This window comes from Podarcis muralis, chromosome 8, assembly GCF_964188315.1.
Source record: "Podarcis muralis chromosome 8, rPodMur119.hap1.1, whole genome shotgun sequence".
Lineage (NCBI taxonomy): Eukaryota > Metazoa > Chordata > Lepidosauria > Squamata > Lacertidae > Podarcis > Podarcis muralis.
This window is the reverse complement of record NC_135662.1, coordinates 38,174,686-38,180,919: the sequence shown is the minus strand read 5'-3', so window position 1 is coordinate 38,180,919 and position 6,234 is coordinate 38,174,686. Positions and strand designations below refer to the sequence as shown.

Genomic DNA, 6,234 nt, shown 5'->3' with positions numbered 1-6,234 from the left:
AATTCAAGTCATTTCAATGATAAAAAAGGCCTACTGTTAGAACATCTGAGCAAAAGAGGAATTAGCAGAAAGTCCCCCTCCATGAAATCCTAATTGAAATGGATTGGCAGAGAGCTATGCTTGTGATCCCATAATAGTGCAATATCTTTGGAACAATGACACTTGTATCCACACTCTTCTTCTATTTGGGTCTTATTTTGTCAGGGTGGAAGACGGCTTTAGATGCGGCCGGGGTGAAAGATTTCAATAAAGCTGAATGTGTGGAAATTTTGAAGAAAGGCCATTCACTGGGCATGCCCCTGTGGAGGTAGAGAAGGAAACTTCAGTACTGACTACAACATAAAGTGGGGTAACCGCACAGGTTTCGCTCAGATAGCTTTGGAGGCAAAAGTGGTGAGTGATCTTTGTGCAATTTGCATTGCCTTCAGGATTATCCTAGATAAGACGTAATGTGTAATCCTAATTTGAAGTCAATTACATCAAGCTTGTCATTGCAATACCAGATGCGGAGCATTATTCCTAGTCATTAACCAAAATAAAGGTGGAGCGGGTGGGGTGAAGTAATTCTCCATTTCTCAGCTACCTTTTGATTTTGATTTTTGATTTTATTCTTTTAGCCCATCATCCCTATATTTACACAAAATGCTTGTGAAGCATACAGGAACATTGGAAAGTCAAGTGAGTATCAAGAAATCTGCTTTCAGGCAATAAAGATTTTATAATAATATACATTTTTTAGAAACAGAATATCTTTTTACTACCTTCTAGTAGAGTTTATTCAGTGTACACTGATCTGCAAAAGCTGTGCTGCCTGTCTCAGGACTGAGTGAACATGTCCTTGCTAAGTTTTTTATTAGATTTAAAAGATAGCTATAATCTATAAAAGTGGTAGGAACCCCAACATGGAGGGGAACTGAGCAGGAAAAATACCATATTCTGCAGTCTATTTTACAACTTATGACCTTGATTTTTAAAGAGCAGAGAAGAGCTGGCAGAATATGCTGCTTTTTCTTTTCCAAAGGACTCATACTATTTAACGCTTCCTCTCTGGGATGGATTGACTGGAATTGCTAAAAACTCAGAATGCCAACTAATTTCAAATTTGATATGGGATCGCTTTCTTACAGACTCTTTTCCCTTTCATACATAGGGCTGACAAGATGGTTATATGAGAAAACACGGCTTCTCTACCTTCCCGTATATGGGCCATTTCCAGTGAAACTGAGGACATATATTGGAGAACCCATCCCATATGATCCAAATATAACAGCTGCAGAGCTGGCTGAAAAAGTAAGTTAACTCTACACCTGGAAGTAAAAAAGCAGGATCCCCCCCCCATTGCTTTCTCTTTTTCAGTTCTATAAAATGGTTTCTGCCTACTGACTTGCTCATTCTATATGACCAGAGAGATAGACTCCATTCTACTCTGCTATTTTTACCTATGCCCTGCTGTGCTGTTTTCAGGCAAGGAACCAGGAGGTGGCTGTTTTTTGTCACTAGCCCTGTCAGCCATTGCCATTCTAAGAGAACGAGGGAGGTGTTCATAGTGAGTTCAGGCACCTCTTTTTCTGGAGAAATAGCACTGAGCATAGTGAAATATAACTCAATAGCATTTCTGCAATTTTCCTCACATAACTGGAGGTAACAACCATGCAGGATAACTGATACGTACCAAGCAGCCCAAGGCACTTATGTTTGATTGTATCTCTGCCATTCTCATACAGTGCTCTTGGTAAAAAAAAATAAAAAATCTGTAACTGGAAAAAAATGGGATTCTTTATTCTAATGGTTCTGATCCCTTTAGCATTTCCTCACAGATATGAATAACTGTGAATATCCATTTTGCAATATATTGATATAATACAATATTCCTTTGTTTTTCTTTCAACAGACAAAGACTGCAATTGAAAATCTTCGGGATAAACACCAAAAAAGGCCAGGAAATATATTAAGAGCTATTTCAGAACGATTTGATAAGCATTACAAAGCTGACTAGTCCATATAAAGCAGTTGTAATGTTTATGATCATGCATCTGTAATAGAAAACTTTAATTATTATGTAATTAAAGCGAAGTTAGGATACACAGAATTGTGCTGAATTGTATATTAATTATTGTGAAGGGTCATTAGCTCATTAGCTCAGCCCTTGGTGTACATGCTGAAGAGCCTAAGTGCCTTCTTGTCCTATCCTGCAAAACTCCCAGAATGCCCCATTTGGAGACTTACACTGGTAGCAGCAGAATCAAAGAGTGTAACGGGAAGGTGAGTGTTTAATTGAACCTTGAAATATAATGCTATATCTGAAAGAGTAATGTCTACAAATCTTCTGTATCAAAACAGTGACACTTCTTTTATATTTATAAAAGGCTGTTCCAAGATCTGAGCCCTGTAAAGCCTCTCCTGCTTCCGGAGGGGAGGGATTGTGAGCGGGAGACGACTCCTGTGTCATGCAGGGGGCATTCTGCCCCCTGCACTCTCATCATCGCTGGTGCGCCACGCCTCCCAGTTGGGCACCCAATCAGGGGCCACCGCAGGGGCATGGTTTAGCCGCTCAAATGCGGCCACGCCAGCTCTCCCCACCACTGAGCTTCAGATTTTCCATGAGTCAAGTGTTCCTGCTCATCATGATCTTGTTTGAGCCAAGCACGTGGAAGAGTTACAAATTCGGAAGTTCCTGTTCCGATTCTGGAGTTGTGAGGTTTGGAGGAAGGGGTCCAGTGATTTTACCTGCATTTGTACTCTTATTTCACCTTAGTAATTTTTGTGGGGCATCTGGAGGGTTCCTGGCTGTTGTTTTGCTTTAGTTAGAGTGAGGTCTCGGGTGGCTGCAGGTCGCTCCAGCACTGCCGACAGCACTGTTCTCCCAGCCCCCTCACCAATCCGGCGAGCCTCTTGGGCTTGGGTGGCGGTTAGGCATTGGAATGTGTTGTTGGTGTATGGAAGGGCAAGGTGTGGCCATCGCCTACCCCTTCGCTTATGAGTATTCTGTTAAAGGAATCCGGCAGTCGTGGATCCTGTCCGATGCCCTGTGTGGCGGGGGACCATGGCATGACCCTCGGTTACATCAGGGGAGAGTTGTATTTGCATCAACAGGCTCCCCCTACTGGTGGTTAACCCCTCATCAGACTCACCCCTCTCTGAGTGGGTGGAGTCAAATTTGCTGTGGTCCAATGCCTAAGCCAATACCTTCTCACATGCTGTAATCAATAAAGTTGTGGCCTTTTCTTGCCCATTAACCTAATATACTGTGTCCACGTGTCTTCATTACCTAAGCGGGGATCGGGTCCTCAAATCACAACACAAATCTTTCTGCAAAAGCTCTTGTGTATGCTCATTGAGTCTCAGGACTTGGACAGCATAATGAAGATACTAAAACACTCACTTGCTGAACAAGAACATGGAATACATGGAGTAGGCTTTGTTGCGTGGCGAGTCCCCTCCCCCCAAGTGAAATGAAGACACTGGACACATTATTTAAGGTTAATGGGCATAAAAAGGCCACAACTTTATTGATTACAGGAATTGGAAGGTATTGGCCTTAGGCATTGGCTCCTATCGGCTACCCGGCATGGGGACCGGGAAGGGTTATCCACCAGCTGTGGGAGTCCTGTTGAAGTACGCCAACTAGGATCCCACGGGTGTGACCGCTCGGAGGCGTGCCGGAGGCCCTCACCTCCCTAGGTTTCAGACAGGGCAACGCCCCCCGGAGTCCTGTACCGGACTACCCTTTTCATTGGGGGAAGGTGATGGCGCTTCCTTCCCCCTTCATTTGCATAACAATTAACCCCTGCCAATGCCTAACTGCCAATACCAAAGAAGTTGTGACGTTTGCTACGAGGTAGGCGAAAAAACCAAAAGGCTGGAAGTGCACCAAGTTGGAAAAATTCCTAGGAGGCCCCTTGCGGCGACCAACCAGATTCCATAGCAAGGTCAAAGCTAGCTAAGCCTAAAGGATGGGTGGGATGGGAAAACCGGGCAGCTGGAACGGGGCAAAGAGGGCGGTCCCCGGGCGTACCTGGCCTTAAATGGGCTAGGCCACACCTCCCCTGCCTGCCGATTGGTGGGCAGGGTCACAGACACGCCCGGGGATTCCCTCTTTTCGCGGGGGAGAAAACCAACCCCCTTGTGTGTGGGAGGGGGTGGCCCACAACTCCCGCTCCTATCGAGCTCGGAAGTGGCTCTATCAAAAACGATCTTGTGAAGCTCTTGTCAAACGTCCCTACCGGCATTAATGAACGACTTTCAACTCTTTCAATAAAACTCACCAAAAACCAACAGGTTACCATTCTAAGTGCTTATGCACCAACACGGGATGTCGATGAAGACATTAAAGATAATTTTTACTCTCAGCTGGATATCAGGGTTTTATATAGTGCAAGTGTAGAATTCTTTGTTTTTGTTGCAGAAATTAAATCTTGTAGCAGCAAGGGTGTTTCCGATGCTGCTATAGCCTCAGGGCCAAACTCCCTTTCCAACATATGTTTCGATTGGATGTATTGCCATTGTTTTTCACTGGTTAATCCATACTTTACTTGCAAAGTCTTATGTTCCACAAATTTGTAATTTTCATCAATTAATTGATTCAATGTCAAAATACCTTTTTTCATCCAATTTTGCCAAATTATTACCCTATTTTTCGCTCCATAAGGTGCACCAGACCATAAGGCGCACCTAGTTTTTAGAGGAGGAAAACACGAAAAAAAATATTCTGAATCAAATGTTGTACTAAACTATTTAAAGCAGCAAAGCAGGCGGCTCCTGTCCACTTTGCTGCTTTAAAGCGCGCCTCAGAGGAGGGAAGGAAGGGGAATCATGGCTTATCTAAGTCCAGTTAATAATGCTGAGCCAGACTTTATATGCATCTCAAAGCCCTTGACATATATACATTATAATGACATGCCGAGATAAGCCTCCTGCAGAGGAGGAGGGGAGGAGAAGGGAGGGAGCCATCATAGCTCAATGGGGAGAGCATGGAGAAGATCCCATCCCAAGTTCAGTCCTTGAAAGATTCTCCGGGTAGGGCTGAGGGTGTATCTCCTGAAACCCTGGTGAGCCTCTGCCCATCGGTGAAGACAAAACTGAGCTAAATGGGCTCAGGGGTCCTGACGTGGTACAGGGAAGGTCCCTCTGTTCCTTTTTAAATTAGCCCTTTCCTCAGAACCACGAGGACTACTATCTTAGTTTGTTTTTAAAGGGAACAGCTATAACCTCAGTGGCTTTGCATGCAGAACACCACACGTTCAATCCCCGGCTTCTCCAGGCCTGAAGCCCTCTTGAAGTTGCTTTTACAGCTCAGGGGAAAGGGTAGGCAGTCACAGCATCTGTAGACCGTAGCATCCTGAATTAAGGGAGGGAGGGATTCCCGTTGCAGCCAAAGGATTGTTTGAGGCCACCACGAAAGAGCTGATCTTAAGCTTGAAACCAGGACTTGCTCTTTAACCATGCTGCTCCTCCAGTTGCCAATGCCATCAATGTAACCTGTGTGAATATCAAGCTTGGGTTGTGTCCAGGAACCTGGATGGATTTCTTTCATGTGTGTGCATGTTTTCATCTTTAAATAAGCAGCCCATGCACGTTTCCGGCTCTTATGGCCATTGAGATTAGCCTGGCCGTCTCAGTGGAAATCTGGGGAGGCTGAGGTAGACTTTCCAGTGGTCAAAGTGTGGTTGTGTCTTCATGCCCGGCATCTATTTCTTGCCCTCTTTCCCCACTGCACCCCCACACCCTGCTTCAAAGGAGGAGGGAAGGAAGGGGAGCCATGCATCCTCTGCTCGCAACTGCAGCGGATTACGAGTGTAAGCTGCTCCCCTCCCACTTTCCTGCTTCAAAGGGAGCCCGGGAGGAGGGAGGGACGGATGGAATCCTCAGCAGCCCCATCCATCCCTCCTCCCGCCTCGCTGTAAAGCCAGCCAGAGCTACACACACGCTCTACGCAGCTCTTGCTTTATTTTTTTTAAAAAGATATTTATTCAAGTTTTACAAAAAGAAAGCATGAGTTTACAAAATAGAGAAAATTATAACAACAATTAACAAACTAAGATTATAAAAACAATTAACAAACAAAAAAACACACATAGGAAAAAGAATAATAAAAAAAATACAAATACAAAAAACAGGTAGCTGGAAAAAGAAGTTTAAAAAGAAAAAATATCAATTTTTCAATATCTTTGGGTTCATTCACTTGTTTCCTTGACCTCCTCCCCCCTTTTTGTATTCCCGTTTACAAAACATTTC

At 44.3% G+C, this 6,234-nt stretch overlaps 1 pseudogene across 1 annotated transcript in view; it reads left to right on the top strand.

Moving 5' to 3' along the window:
* Positions 1–2,376, top strand: part of LOC114600063 (DGAT1/2-independent enzyme synthesizing storage lipids-like) — a 5,915-nt pseudogene extending 3,539 nt beyond the window's left edge. The window contains exons 3-6 of the transcript XR_013394091.1: positions 205–393; positions 618–678; positions 1,151–1,290; positions 1,892–2,376. The product of XR_013394091.1 is annotated as a DGAT1/2-independent enzyme synthesizing storage lipids-like (transcript). The remainder of the gene's footprint in view (positions 1–204; positions 394–617; positions 679–1,150; positions 1,291–1,891) is intronic.
* Positions 2,377–6,234: the final 3,858 nt, after the last annotated feature.